General features: G+C 48.2%; 19 non-coding genes across 19 annotated transcripts in view; 9 read left to right on the forward strand and 10 right to left on the reverse strand.

Annotated features, from left to right (window-relative positions):
* The window catches only part of TRNAL-CAA (transfer RNA leucine (anticodon CAA)), a 110-nt gene extending 14 nt beyond the window's left edge, over window positions 1-96 (reverse strand). The window contains exons 1-2 of the tRNA in view: window positions 59-96; window positions 1-32 (exon numbers count right to left, since the gene is read on the reverse strand). The exon at window positions 1-32 is cut by the window's left edge and continues 14 nt beyond it. This is a non-coding gene — a tRNA (tRNA-Leu). The remainder of the gene's footprint in view (window positions 33-58) is intronic.
* Window positions 97-370: 274 nt separating this feature from the next.
* TRNAR-UCG (transfer RNA arginine (anticodon UCG)) lies at window positions 371-443 on the forward strand. Its single transcript has one exon. It is a non-coding gene; the product is annotated as a tRNA-Arg (tRNA).
* An 866-nt stretch (window positions 444-1,309) lies between these two features.
* TRNAL-CAA (transfer RNA leucine (anticodon CAA)) lies at window positions 1,310-1,419 on the reverse strand. The gene is made up of 2 exons: window positions 1,382-1,419; window positions 1,310-1,355 (listed from the first exon to the last, which is right to left on the reverse strand). It is a non-coding gene; the product is annotated as a tRNA-Leu (tRNA).
* Window positions 1,420-1,692: 273 nt separating this feature from the next.
* TRNAR-UCG (transfer RNA arginine (anticodon UCG)) lies at window positions 1,693-1,765 on the forward strand. Its single transcript has one exon. It is a non-coding gene; the product is annotated as a tRNA-Arg (tRNA).
* Window positions 1,766-2,631: 866 nt separating this feature from the next.
* On the reverse strand, window positions 2,632-2,741 carry TRNAL-CAA (transfer RNA leucine (anticodon CAA)). Its single transcript has 2 exons — window positions 2,704-2,741; window positions 2,632-2,677 (listed from the first exon to the last, which is right to left on the reverse strand). It is a non-coding gene; the product is annotated as a tRNA-Leu (tRNA).
* Window positions 2,742-3,015: 274 nt separating this feature from the next.
* Window positions 3,016-3,088, forward strand: TRNAR-UCG (transfer RNA arginine (anticodon UCG)). Its single transcript has one exon. It is a non-coding gene; the product is annotated as a tRNA-Arg (tRNA).
* Window positions 3,089-3,933: 845 nt separating this feature from the next.
* TRNAL-CAA (transfer RNA leucine (anticodon CAA)) lies at window positions 3,934-4,043 on the reverse strand. Its single transcript has 2 exons — window positions 4,006-4,043; window positions 3,934-3,979 (listed from the first exon to the last, which is right to left on the reverse strand). It is a non-coding gene; the product is annotated as a tRNA-Leu (tRNA).
* A 274-nt stretch (window positions 4,044-4,317) lies between these two features.
* TRNAQ-UUG (transfer RNA glutamine (anticodon UUG)) lies at window positions 4,318-4,390 on the forward strand. The gene has a single exon. It is a non-coding gene; the product is annotated as a tRNA-Gln (tRNA).
* Window positions 4,391-5,256: 866 nt separating this feature from the next.
* Window positions 5,257-5,366, reverse strand: TRNAL-CAA (transfer RNA leucine (anticodon CAA)). Its single transcript has 2 exons — window positions 5,329-5,366; window positions 5,257-5,302 (listed from the first exon to the last, which is right to left on the reverse strand). It is a non-coding gene; the product is annotated as a tRNA-Leu (tRNA).
* Window positions 5,367-5,640: 274 nt separating this feature from the next.
* On the forward strand, window positions 5,641-5,713 carry TRNAR-UCG (transfer RNA arginine (anticodon UCG)). Its single transcript has one exon. It is a non-coding gene; the product is annotated as a tRNA-Arg (tRNA).
* An 866-nt stretch (window positions 5,714-6,579) lies between these two features.
* TRNAL-CAA (transfer RNA leucine (anticodon CAA)) lies at window positions 6,580-6,689 on the reverse strand. Its single transcript has 2 exons — window positions 6,652-6,689; window positions 6,580-6,625 (listed from the first exon to the last, which is right to left on the reverse strand). It is a non-coding gene; the product is annotated as a tRNA-Leu (tRNA).
* Window positions 6,690-6,962: 273 nt separating this feature from the next.
* TRNAR-UCG (transfer RNA arginine (anticodon UCG)) lies at window positions 6,963-7,035 on the forward strand. Its single transcript has one exon. It is a non-coding gene; the product is annotated as a tRNA-Arg (tRNA).
* An 866-nt stretch (window positions 7,036-7,901) lies between these two features.
* On the reverse strand, window positions 7,902-8,011 carry TRNAL-CAA (transfer RNA leucine (anticodon CAA)). Its single transcript has 2 exons — window positions 7,974-8,011; window positions 7,902-7,947 (listed from the first exon to the last, which is right to left on the reverse strand). It is a non-coding gene; the product is annotated as a tRNA-Leu (tRNA).
* Window positions 8,012-8,285: 274 nt separating this feature from the next.
* On the forward strand, window positions 8,286-8,358 carry TRNAR-UCG (transfer RNA arginine (anticodon UCG)). Its single transcript has one exon. It is a non-coding gene; the product is annotated as a tRNA-Arg (tRNA).
* Window positions 8,359-9,203: 845 nt separating this feature from the next.
* TRNAL-CAA (transfer RNA leucine (anticodon CAA)) lies at window positions 9,204-9,313 on the reverse strand. The gene is made up of 2 exons: window positions 9,276-9,313; window positions 9,204-9,249 (listed from the first exon to the last, which is right to left on the reverse strand). It is a non-coding gene; the product is annotated as a tRNA-Leu (tRNA).
* A 274-nt stretch (window positions 9,314-9,587) lies between these two features.
* TRNAQ-UUG (transfer RNA glutamine (anticodon UUG)) lies at window positions 9,588-9,660 on the forward strand. The gene has a single exon. It is a non-coding gene; the product is annotated as a tRNA-Gln (tRNA).
* Window positions 9,661-10,526: 866 nt separating this feature from the next.
* Window positions 10,527-10,636, reverse strand: TRNAL-CAA (transfer RNA leucine (anticodon CAA)). The gene is made up of 2 exons: window positions 10,599-10,636; window positions 10,527-10,572 (listed from the first exon to the last, which is right to left on the reverse strand). It is a non-coding gene; the product is annotated as a tRNA-Leu (tRNA).
* Window positions 10,637-11,849: 1,213 nt separating this feature from the next.
* Window positions 11,850-11,959, reverse strand: TRNAL-CAA (transfer RNA leucine (anticodon CAA)). Its single transcript has 2 exons — window positions 11,922-11,959; window positions 11,850-11,895 (listed from the first exon to the last, which is right to left on the reverse strand). It is a non-coding gene; the product is annotated as a tRNA-Leu (tRNA).
* Window positions 11,960-12,233: 274 nt separating this feature from the next.
* Window positions 12,234-12,306, forward strand: TRNAR-UCG (transfer RNA arginine (anticodon UCG)). The gene has a single exon. It is a non-coding gene; the product is annotated as a tRNA-Arg (tRNA).
* The last annotated feature ends 194 nt before the right edge of the window (window positions 12,307-12,500 follow it).

Consider the following 12,500-nt stretch of genomic DNA (forward strand, 5'->3'; position numbering starts at 1 on the left):
TTTGAACCCACGCCTCCATTTGGAGACCAGAATACACACGCAATGTGAAGAGAGAACTCTTGAGTCTGGCGCCTTAGACCACTCGGCCATCCTGACAAGAGACACCGACTTCCCTGTCCTTCCTCTTGAAATGTCCTCTACACGTGGGGCTCTAGGAATCACTTAGCAACATGAAGGGGCTGTATTAACCCTGTGCACCTAGGACCTCTTGCAAATGACCTTCCTAAAGCATGACCTTGGCACCAAGTCAAACTTTTCACATCTTGTCTAGCAAATCCACTGGAGCAAAGCGAGTATTGGAAAAGGTCAGAGGTCAACCTTAACCGGTGGCCTAATCCGCATGCCACAAAGTTGAGCAAGAGCTGCGGCAGACCGCGTGGCCTAATGGATAAGGCGTCTGACTTCGGATCAGAAGATTGAGGGTTCAAGTCCCTTCGTGGTCGGTGTCTTTGTTGCTCTTCAATTCCACTGGCCCTTACTTGTGAAATTCTCACTCCATTTATTCTTGGCCCAAGCACAAGTGTCACATTTAACAGCATGGCCTGGCAAAGCTCTCACAACTCTCTGATCTTCATGAACCCTGCTCCAAAAAATTCAAGGAAGACTTTTTACTCAGAGTATAGTATCAAGTCAATGAAACTCCAGGGCTATTGATCTGGTCAGTTAAGTAGCACAGGGCTTTGTTAATCACTTTCAGCTGCTTTGGTGTTAATGAAATCAACAACAGGTGCACTGGACGGGCAACAATGAGATGACCCCCAAAAGAGAAATGGTTTTACAGGCGGAGGCCACTGACATACAGTTTTTTCCCTGCTCATCTTTTTATTTTTCAGAGCGTTTTTCACTAGTTTTGCATTTGGCTAGCGTCCGTGTCACTACTGGTAGCATGAGGCGATCCCTGGACCCTACAGAGGTTGCACAGGCAGTCTAACTCCTCCAGCATGGCACATCAATACATGCCATTGCCAGCAGGGTTGCTATGTCTCCCAGCATAGTCTCACGAGCGTGGAGGAGATTCCGGGAGAAAGGCAGTTAATCTAGGAGAGCTGGACAGGGCCGTGGAAGGTCCTTAAGCCATCAGCAGGAGCGGTATCTGCTTCTTTGTGCAAGGAGGAACAGGATGAGCACTGGCAGAGGCAGAGAAGATGATCTCCAGCATGTAAGTCCAGATATCCAGCATGCCACGTTTGTCCATTGAGATGTGACGTGCTTTAAAAGTGTTCCTTTCCTTGTTTTGAGCAGTGTTGTTTCTGTGGTAGCCCCGAAAAGCTGAGCGGTTGCGGTGGTTGTAGAGGAAAGTAAATGCGATTGTCAGAAGTGGGATTTGAACCCATGCCTCCATTTGGAGACCAGAACACACACACAATGTGAAGAGGGAACTCTTGAGTCTGGCGCCTTAGACCACTCGGCCATCCTGACAAGAGACACCAACTTCCCTGTCCTTCCTCTTGAAATGTCCTCTACACGTGGGGCTCTAGGAATCACTTAGCAACATGAAGGGCTGTATTAACCCTGTGCACCTAGGACCTCTTGCAAATGACCTTCCTAAAGCATGACCTTGGCACCAAGTCAAAATTTTCACATCTTGTCTAGCAAATCCACTGGAGCAAAGCGAGTATTGGAAAAGGTCAGAGGTCAACCTTAACCGGTGGCCTAGTCCGCATGCCACAAAGTTGAGCAAGAGCTGCGGCAGACCGCGTGGCCTAATGGATAAGGCGTCTGACTTCGGATCAGAAGATTGAGGGTTCAAGTCCCTTCGTGGTCGGTGTCTTTGTTGCTCTTCAATTCCACTGGCCCTTACTTGTGAAATTCCCACTCCATTTATTCTTGGCCCAAGCACAAGTGTCACATTTAACAGCATGGCCTGGCAAAGCTCTCACAACTCTCTGATCTTCATGAACCCTGCTCCAAAAAATTCAAGGAAGACTTTTTACTCAGAGTATAGTATCAAGTCAATGAAACTCCAGGGCTATTGATCTGGTCAGTTAAGTAGCACAGGGCTTTGTTAATCACTTTCAGCTGCTTTGGTGTTAATGAAATCAACAACAGGTGCACTGGACGGGCAACAATGAGATGACCCCCAAAAGAGAAATGGTTTTACAGGCGGAGGCCACTGACATACAGTTTTTTCCCTGCTCATCTTTTTATTTTTCAGAGCGTTTTTCACTAGTTTTGCATTTGGCTAGCGTCCGTGTCACTACTGGTAGCATGAGGCGATCCCTGGACCCTACAGAGGTTGCACAGGCAGTCTAACTCCTCCAGCATGGCACATCAATACATGCCATTGCCAGCAGGGTTGCTATGTCTCCCAGCATAGTCTCACGAGCGTGGAGGAGATTCCGGGAGACAGGCAGTTAATCTAGGAGAGCTGGACAGGGCCGTGGAAGGTCCTTAAGCCATCAGCAGGACCGGTATCTGCTTCTTTGTGCAAGGAGGAACAGGATGAGCACTGGCAGAGGCAGAGAAGATGATCTCCAGCATGTAAGTCCAGATATCCAGCATGCCACGTTTGTCCATTGAGATGTGACGTGCTTTAAAAGTGTTCCTTTCCTTGTTTTGAGCAGTGTTGTTTCTGTGGTAGCCCCGAAAAGCTGAGCAGTTGCAGTGGTTGTAGAGGAAAGTAAATGTGATTGTCAGAAGTGGGATTTGAACCCACGCCTCCATTTGGAGACCAGAATACACACGCAATGTGAAGAGAGATCTCTTGAGTCTGGCGCCTTAGACCACTCGGCCATCCTGACAAGAGACACCGACTTCCCTGTCCTTCCTCTTGAAATGTCCTCTACACGTGGGGCTCTAGGAATCACTTAGCAACATGAAGGGGCTGTATTAACCCTGTGCACCTAGGACCTCTTGCAAATGACCTTCCTAAAGCATGACCTTGGCACCAAGTCAAACTTTTCACATCTTGTCTAGCAAATCCACTGGAGCAAAGCGAGTATTGGAAAAGGTCAGAGGTCAACCTTAACCGGTGGCCTAGTCCGCATGCCACAAAGTTGAGCAAGAGCTGCGGCAGACCGCGTGGCCTAATGGATAAGGCGTCTGACTTCGGATCAGAAGATTGAGGGTTCAAGTCCCTTCGTGGTCGGTGTCTTTGTTGCTCTTCAATTCCACTGGCCCTTACTTGTGAAATTCTCACTCCATTTATTCTTGGCCCAAGCACAAGTGTCACATTTAACAGCATGGCCTGGCAAAGCTTTCACAACTCTCTGATCTTCATGAACCCTGCTCCAAAAAATTCAAGGAAGACTTTTTACTCAGAGTATAGTATCAAGTCAATGAAACTCCAGGGCTATTGATCTGGTCAGTTAAGTAGCACAGGGCTTTGTTAATCACTTTCAGCTGCTTTGGTGTTAATGAAATCAACAACAGGTGCACTGGACGGGCAACAATGAGATGACCCCCAAAAGAGAAATGGTTTTACAGGCGGAGGCCACTGACATACAGTTTTTTCCCTGCTCATCTTTTTATTTTTCAGAGCGTTTTTCACTAGTTTTGCATTTGGCTAGCGTCCGTGTCACTACTGGTAGCATGAGGCGATCCCTGGACCCTACAGAGGTTGCACAGGCAGTCTAACTCCTCCAGCATGGCACATCAATACATGCCATTGCCAGCAGGGTTGCTATGTCTCCCAGCATAGTCTCACGAGCGTGGAGGAGATTCCGGGAGACAGGCAGTTAATCTAGGAGAGCTGGACAGGGCCGTGGAAGGTCCTTAAGCCATCAGCAGGACCGGTATCTGCTTCTTTGTGCAAGGAGGAACAGGATGAGCACTGGCAGAGGCAGAGAAGATGATCTCCAGCATGCCACGTTTGTCCATTGAGATGTGACGTGCTTTAAAAGTGTTCCTTTCCTTGTTTTGAGCAGTGTTGTTTCTGTGGTAGCCCCGAAAAGCTGAGCGGTTGCGGTGGTTGTAGAGGAAAGTAAATGCGATTGTCAGAAGTGGGATTTGAACCCACACCTCCATTTGGAGACCAGAACACACACGCAATGTGAAGAGAGATCTCTTGAGTCTGGCGCCTTAGACCACTCGGCCATCCTGACAAGAGACACCAACTTCCCTGTCCTTCCTCTTGAAATGTCCTCTACACGTGGGGCTCTAGGAATCACTTAGCAACATGAAGGGGCTGTATTAACCCTGTGCACCTAGGACCTCTTGCAAATGACCTTCCTAAAGCATGACCTTGGCACCAAGTCAAACTTTTCACATCTTGTCTAGCAAATCCACTGGAGCAAAGCGAGTATTGGAAAAGGTCAGAGGTCAACCTTAACCGGTGGCCTAGTCCGCATGCCACAAAGTTGAGCAAGAGCTGCGGCAGACCGCGTGGCCTAATGGATAAGGCGTCTGACTTTGGATCAGAAGATTGAGGGTTCAAGTCCCTTCGCGGTCGGTGTCTTTGTTGCTCTTCAATTCCACTGGCCCTTACTTGTGAAATTCTCACTCCATTTATTCTTGGCCCAAGCACAAGTGTCACATTTAACAGCATGGCCTGGCAAAGCTCTCACAACTCTCTGATCTTCATGAACCCTGCTCCAAAAAATTCAAGGAAGACTTTTTACTCAGAGTATAGTATCAAGTCAATGAAACTCCAGGGCTATTGATCTGGTCAGTTAAGTAGCACAGGGCTTTGTTAATCACTTTCAGCTGCTTTGGTGTTAATGAAATCAACAACAGGTGCACTGGACGGGCAACAATGAGATGACCCCCAAAAGAGAAATGGTTTTACAGGCGGAGGCCACTGACATACAGTTTTTTCCCTGCTCATCTTTTTATTTTTCAGAGCGTTTTTCACTAGTTTTGCATTTGGCTAGCGTCCGTGTCACTACTGGTAGCATGAGGCGATCCCTGGACCCTACAGAGGTTGCACAGGCAGTCTAACTCCTCCAGCATGGCACATCAATACATGCCATTGCCAGCAGGGTTGCTATGTCTCCCAGCATAGTCTCACGAGCGTGGAGGAGATTCCGGGAGACAGGCAGTTAATCTAGGAGAGCTGGACAGGGCCGTGGAAGGTCCTTAAGCCATCAGCAGGACCGGTATCTGCTTCTTTGTGCAAGGAGGAACAGGATGAGCACTGGCAGAGGCAGAGAAGATGATCTCCAGCATGTAAGTCCAGATATCCAGCATGCCACGTTTGTCCATTGAGATGTGACGTGCTTTAAAAGTGTTCCTTTCCTTGTTTTGAGCAGTGTTGTTTCTGTGGTAGCCCCGAAAAGCTGAGCAGTTGCAGTGGTTGTAGAGGAAAGTAAATGTGATTGTCAGAAGTGGGATTTGAACCCACGCCTCCATTTGGAGACCAGAATACACACGCAATGTGAAGAGAGAACTCTTGAGTCTGGCGCCTTAGACCACTCGGCCATCCTGACAAGAGACACCGACTTCCCTGTCCTTCCTCTTGAAATGTCCTCTACACGTGGGGCTCTAGGAATCACTTAGCAACATGAAGGGGCTGTATTAACCCTGTGCACCTAGGACCTCTTGCAAATGACCTTCCTAAAGCATGACCTTGGCACCAAGTCAAACTTTTCACATCTTGTCTAGCAAATCCACTGGAGCAAAGCGAGTATTGGAAAAGGTCAGAGGTCAACCTTAACCGGTGGCCTAGTCCGCATGCCACAAAGTTGAGCAAGAGCTGCGGCAGACCGCGTGGCCTAATGGATAAGGCGTCTGACTTCGGATCAGAAGATTGAGGGTTCAAGTCCCTTCGTGGTCGGTGTCTTTGTTGCTCTTCAATTCCACTGGCCCTTACTTGTGAAATTCTCACTCCATTTATTCTTGGCCCAAGCACAAGTGTCACATTTAACAGCATGGCCTGGCAAAGCTCTCACAACTCTCTGATCTTCATGAACCCTGCTCCAAAAAATTCAAGGAAGACTTTTTACTCAGAGTATAGTATCAAGTCAATGAAACTCCAGGGCTATTGATCTGGTCAGTTAAGTAGCACAGGGCTTTGTTAATCACTTTCAGCTGCTTTGGTGTTAATGAAATCAACAACAGGTGCACTGGACGGGCAACAATGAGATGACCCCCAAAAGAGAAATGGTTTTACAGGCGGAGGCCACTGACATACAGTTTTTTCCCTGCTCATCTTTTTATTTTTCAGAGCGTTTTTCACTAGTTTTGCATTTGGCTAGCGTCCGTGTCACTACTGGTAGCATGAGGCGATCCCTGGACCCTACAGAGGTTGCACAGGCAGTCTAACTCCTCCAGCATGGCACATCAATACATGCCATTGCCAGCAGGGTTGCTATGTCTCCCAGCATAGTCTCACGAGCGTGGAGGAGATTCCGGGAGAAAGGCAGTTAATCTAGGAGAGCTGGAGAGGGCCGTGGAAGGTCCTTAAGCCATCAGCAGGAGCGGTATCTGCTTCTTTGTGCAAGGAGGAACAGGATGAGCACTGGCAGAGGCAGAGAAGATGATCTCCAGCATGTAAGTCCAGATATCCAGCATGCCACGTTTGTCCATTGAGATGTGACGTGCTTTAAAAGTGTTCCTTTCCTTGTTTTGAGCAGTGTTGTTTCTGTGGTAGCCCCGAAAAGCTGAGCGGTTGCGGTGGTTGTAGAGGAAAGTAAATGCGATTGTCAGAAGTGGGATTTGAACCCATGCCTCCATTTGGAGACCAGAACACACACACAATGTGAAGAGGGAACTCTTGAGTCTGGCGCCTTAGACCACTCGGCCATCCTGACAAGAGACACCAACTTACCTGTCCTTCCTCTTGAAATGTCCTCTACACGTGGGGCTCTAGGAATCACTTAGCAACATGAAGGGCTGTATTAACCCTGTGCACCTAGGACCTCTTGCAAATGACCTTCCTAAAGCATGACCTTGGCACCAAGTCAAAATTTTCACATCTTGTCTAGCAAATCCACTGGAGCAAAGCGAGTATTGGAAAAGGTCAGAGGTCAACCTTAACCGGTGGCCTAGTCCGCATGCCACAAAGTTGAGCAAGAGCTGCGGCAGACCGCGTGGCCTAATGGATAAGGCGTCTGACTTCGGATCAGAAGATTGAGGGTTCAAGTCCCTTCGTGGTCGGTGTCTTTGTTGCTCTTCAATTCCACTGGCCCTTACTTGTGAAATTCCCACTCCATTTATTCTTGGCCCAAGCACAAGTGTCACATTTAACAGCATGGCCTGGCAAAGCTCTCACAACTCTCTGATCTTCATGAACCCTGCTCCAAAAAATTCAAGGAAGACTTTTTACTCAGAGTATAGTATCAAGTCAATGAAACTCCAGGGCTATTGATCTGGTCAGTTAAGTAGCACAGGGCTTTGTTAATCACTTTCAGCTGCTTTGGTGTTAATGAAATCAACAACAGGTGCACTGGACGGGCAACAATGAGATGACCCCCAAAAGAGAAATGGTTTTACAGGCGGAGGCCACTGACATACAGTTTTTTCCCTGCTCATCTTTTTATTTTTCAGAGCGTTTTTCACTAGTTTTGCATTTGGCTAGCGTCCGTGTCACTACTGGTAGCATGAGGCGATCCCTGGACCCTACAGAGGTTGCACAGGCAGTCTAACTCCTCCAGCATGGCACATCAATACATGCCATTGCCAGCAGGGTTGCTATGTCTCCCAGCATAGTCTCACGAGCGTGGAGGAGATTCCGGGAGACAGGCAGTTAATCTAGGAGAGCTGGACAGGGCCGTGGAAGGTCCTTAAGCCATCAGCAGGACCGGTATCTGCTTCTTTGTGCAAGGAGGAACAGGATGAGCACTGGCAGAGGCAGAGAAGATGATCTCCAGCATGTAAGTCCAGATATCCAGCATGCCACGTTTGTCCATTGAGATGTGACGTGCTTTAAAAGTGTTCCTTTCCTTGTTTTGAGCAGTGTTGTTTCTGTGGTAGCCCCGAAAAGCTGAGCAGTTGCAGTGGTTGTAGAGGAAAGTAAATGTGATTGTCAGAAGTGGGATTTGAACCCACGCCTCCATTTGGAGACCAGAATACACACGCAATGTGAAGAGAGATCTCTTGAGTCTGGCGCCTTAGACCACTCGGCCATCCTGACAAGAGACACCGACTTCCCTGTCCTTCCTCTTGAAATGTCCTCTACACGTGGGGCTCTAGGAATCACTTAGCAACATGAAGGGGCTGTATTAACCCTGTGCACCTAGGACCTCTTGCAAATGACCTTCCTAAAGCATGACCTTGGCACCAAGTCAAACTTTTCACATCTTGTCTAGCAAATCCACTGGAGCAAAGCGAGTATTGGAAAAGGTCAGAGGTCAACCTTAACCGGTGGCCTAGTCCGCATGCCACAAAGTTGAGCAAGAGCTGCGGCAGACCGCGTGGCCTAATGGATAAGGCGTCTGACTTCGGATCAGAAGATTGAGGGTTCAAGTCCCTTCGTGGTCGGTGTCTTTGTTGCTCTTCAATTCCACTGGCCCTTACTTGTGAAATTCTCACTCCATTTATTCTTGGCCCAAGCACAAGTGTCACATTTAACAGCATGGCCTGGCAAAGCTTTCACAACTCTCTGATCTTCATGAACCCTGCTCCAAAAAATTCAAGGAAGACTTTTTACTCAGAGTATAGTATCAAGTCAATGAAACTCCAGGGCTATTGATCTGGTCAGTTAAGTAGCACAGGGCTTTGTTAATCACTTTCAGCTGCTTTGGTGTTAATGAAATCAACAACAGGTGCACTGGACGGGCAACAATGAGATGACCCCCAAAAGAGAAATGGTTTTACAGGCGGAGGCCACTGACATACAGTTTTTTCCCTGCTCATCTTTTTATTTTTCAGAGCGTTTTTCACTAGTTTTGCATTTGGCTAGCGTCCGTGTCACTACTGGTAGCATGAGGCGATCCCTGGACCCTACAGAGGTTGCACAGGCAGTCTAACTCCTCCAGCATGGCACATCAATACATGCCATTGCCAGCAGGGTTGCTATGTCTCCCAGCATAGTCTCACGAGCGTGGAGGAGATTCCGGGAGACAGGCAGTTAATCTAGGAGAGCTGGACAGGGCCGTGGAAGGTCCTTAAGCCATCAGCAGGACCGGTATCTGCTTCTTTGTGCAAGGAGGAACAGGATGAGCACTGGCAGAGGCAGAGAAGATGATCTCCAGCATGCCACGTTTGTCCATTGAGATGTGACGTGCTTTAAAAGTGTTCCTTTCCTTGTTTTGAGCAGTGTTGTTTCTGTGGTAGCCCCGAAAAGCTGAGCGGTTGCGGTGGTTGTAGAGGAAAGTAAATGCGATTGTCAGAAGTGGGATTTGAACCCACACCTCCATTTGGAGACCAGAACACACACGCAATGTGAAGAGAGATCTCTTGAGTCTGGCGCCTTAGACCACTCGGCCATCCTGACAAGAGACACCAACTTCCCTGTCCTTCCTCTTGAAATGTCCTCTACACGTGGGGCTCTAGGAATCACTTAGCAACATGAAGGGGCTGTATTAACCCTGTGCACCTAGGACCTCTTGCAAATGACCTTCCTAAAGCATGACCTTGGCACCAAGTCAAACTTTTCACATCTTGTCTAGCAAATCCACTGGAGCAAAGCGAGTATTGGAAAAGGTCAGAGGTCAACCTTAACCGGTGGCCTAGTCCGCATGCCACAAAGTTGAGCAAGAGCTGCGGCAGACCGCGTGGCCTAATGGATAAGGCGTCTGACTTTGGATCAGAAGATTGAGGGTTCAAGTCCCTTCGCGGTCGGTGTCTTTGTTGCTCTTCAATTCCACTGGCCCTTACTTGTGAAATTCTCACTCCATTTATTCTTGGCCCAAGCACAAGTGTCACATTTAACAGCATGGCCTGGCAAAGCTCTCACAACTCTCTGATCTTCATGAACCCTGCTCCAAAAAATTCAAGGAAGACTTTTTACTCAGAGTATAGTATCAAGTCAATGAAACTCCAGGGCTATTGATCTGGTCAGTTAAGTAGCACAGGGCTTTGTTAATCACTTTCAGCTGCTTTGGTGTTAATGAAATCAACAACAGGTGCACTGGACGGGCAACAATGAGATGACCCCCAAAAGAGAAATGGTTTTACAGACGGAGGCCACTGACATACAGTTTTTTCTCTGCTCATCTTTTTATTTTTCAGAGCGTTTTTCACTAGTTTTGCATTTGGCTAGCGTCCGTGTCACTACTGGTAGCATGAGGCGATCCCTGGACCCTACAGAGGTTGCACAGGCAGTCTAACTCCTCCAGCATGGCACATCAATACATGCCATTGCCAGCAGGGTTGCTATGTCTCCCAGAATAGTCTCACGAGCGTGGAGGAGATTCCGGGAGACAGGCAGTTAATCTAGGAGAGCTGGACAGGGCCGTGGAAGGTCCTTAAGCCATCAGCAGGAGCGGTATCTGCTTCTTTGTGCAAGGAGGAACAGGATGAGCACTGGCAGAGGCAGAGAAGATGATCTCCAGCATGTAAGTCCAGATATCCAGCATGCCACGTTTGTCCATTGAGATGTGACGTGCTTTAAAAGTGTTCCTTTCCTTGTTTTGAGCAGTGTTGTTTCTGTGGTAGCCCCGAAAAGCTGAGCAGTTGCGGTGGTTGTAGAGGAAAGTAAATGTGATTGTCAGAAGTGGGATTTGAACCCACGCCTCCATTTGGAGACCAGAACACACACGCAATGTGAAGAGGGAACTCTTGAGTCTGGCGCCTTAGACCACTCGGCCATCCTGACAAGAGACACTGACTTCCCTGTCCTTCCTCTTGAAATGTCCTCTACACGTGGGGCTCTAGGAATCACGTAGCAACATTAAGGGGCTGTATTAACCCTGTGCACCTAGGACCTCTTGCAAATGACCTTCCTAAAGCATGACCTTGGCACCAAGTCAAAATTTTCACATCTTGTCTAGCAAATCCACTGGAGCAAAGCGAGTATTGGAAAAGGTCAGAGGTCAACCTTAACCGGTGGCCTAGTCCGCATGCCACAAAGTTGAGCAAGAGCTGCGGCAGACCGCTTGGCCTAATGGATAAGGCGTCTGACTTCGGATCAGAAGATTGAGGGTTCAAGTCCCTTCGTGGTCGGTGTCTTTGTTGCTCTTCAATTCCACTGGCCCTTACTTGTGAAATTCTCACTCCATTTATTCTTGGCCCAAGCACAAGTGTCACATTTAACAGCATGGCCTGGCAAAGCTCTCACAACTCTCTGATCTTCATGAACCCTGCTCCAAAAAATTCAAGGAAGACTTTTTACTCAGAGTATAGTATCAAGTCAATGAAACTCCAGGGCTATTGATCTGGTCAGTTAAGTAGCACAGGGCTTTGTTAATCACTTTCAGCTGCTTTGGTGTTAATGAAATCAACAACAGGTGCACTGGACGGGCAACAATGAGATGACCCCCAAAAGAGAAATGGTTTTACAGGCGGAGGCCACTGACATACAGTTTTTTCCCTGCTCATCTTTTTATTTTTCAGAGCGTTTTTCACTAGTTTTGCATTTGGCTAGCGTCCGTGTCACTACTGGTAGCATGAGGCGATCCCTGGACCCTACAGAGGTTGCACAGGCAGTCTAACTCCTCCAGCATGGCACATCAATACATGCCATTGCCAGCAGGGTTGCTATGTCTCCCAGCATAGTCTCACGAGCGTGGAGGAGATTCCGGGAGACAGGCAGTTAATCTAGGAGAGCTGGACAGGGCCGTGGAAGGTCCTTAAGCCATCAGCAGGACCGGTATCTGCTTCTTTGTGCAAGGAGGAACAGGATGAGCACTGGCAGAGGCAGAGAAGATGATCTCCAGCATGTAAGTCCAGATATCCAGCATGCCACGTTTGTCCATTGAGATGTGACGTGCTTTAAAAGTGTTCCTTTCCTTGTTTTGAGCAGTGTTGTTTCTGTGGTAGCCCCGAAAAGCTGAGCGGTTGCGGTGGTTGTAGAGGAAAGTAAATGCGATTGTCAGAAGTGGGATTTGAACCCACGCCTCCATTTGGAGACCAGAACACACACGCAATGTGAAGAGGGAACTCTTGAGTCTGGCGCCTTAGACCACTCGGCCATCCTGACAAGAGACACCGACTTCCCTGTCCTTCCTCTTGAAATGTCCTCTACACGTGGGGCTCTAGGAATCACTTAGCAACATGAAGGGGCTGTATTAACCCTGTGCACCTAGGACCTCTTGCAAATGACCTTCCTAAAGCATGACCTTGGCACCAAGTCAAAATTTTCACATCTTGTCTAGCAAATCCACTGGAGCAAAGCGAGTATTGGAAAAGGTCAGAGGTCAACCTTAACCGGTGGCCTAGTCCGCATGCCACAAAGTTGAGCAAGAGCTGCGGCAGACCGCGTGGCCTAATGGATAAGGCGTCTGACTTCGGATCAGAAGATTGAGGGTTCAAGTCCCTTCGTGGTCGGTGTCTTTGTTGCTCTTCAATTCCACTGGCCCTTACTTGTGAAATTCTCACTCCATTTATTCTTGGCCCAAGCACAAGTGTCACATTTAACAGCATGGCCTGGCAAAGCTCTCACAACTCTCTGATCTTCATGAATCCTGCTCCAAAAAATTCAAGGAAGACTTTTTACTCAGAGTATAGTATCAAGTCAATGA

The sequence above is a fragment of the Staurois parvus genome, unplaced genomic scaffold (assembly GCF_062004578.1).
Source record: "Staurois parvus isolate SC_StPar_1 unplaced genomic scaffold, SC_StPar_1.0 ptg000691l, whole genome shotgun sequence".
In the NCBI taxonomy this organism is placed as follows: domain Eukaryota; kingdom Metazoa; phylum Chordata; class Amphibia; order Anura; family Ranidae; genus Staurois; species Staurois parvus.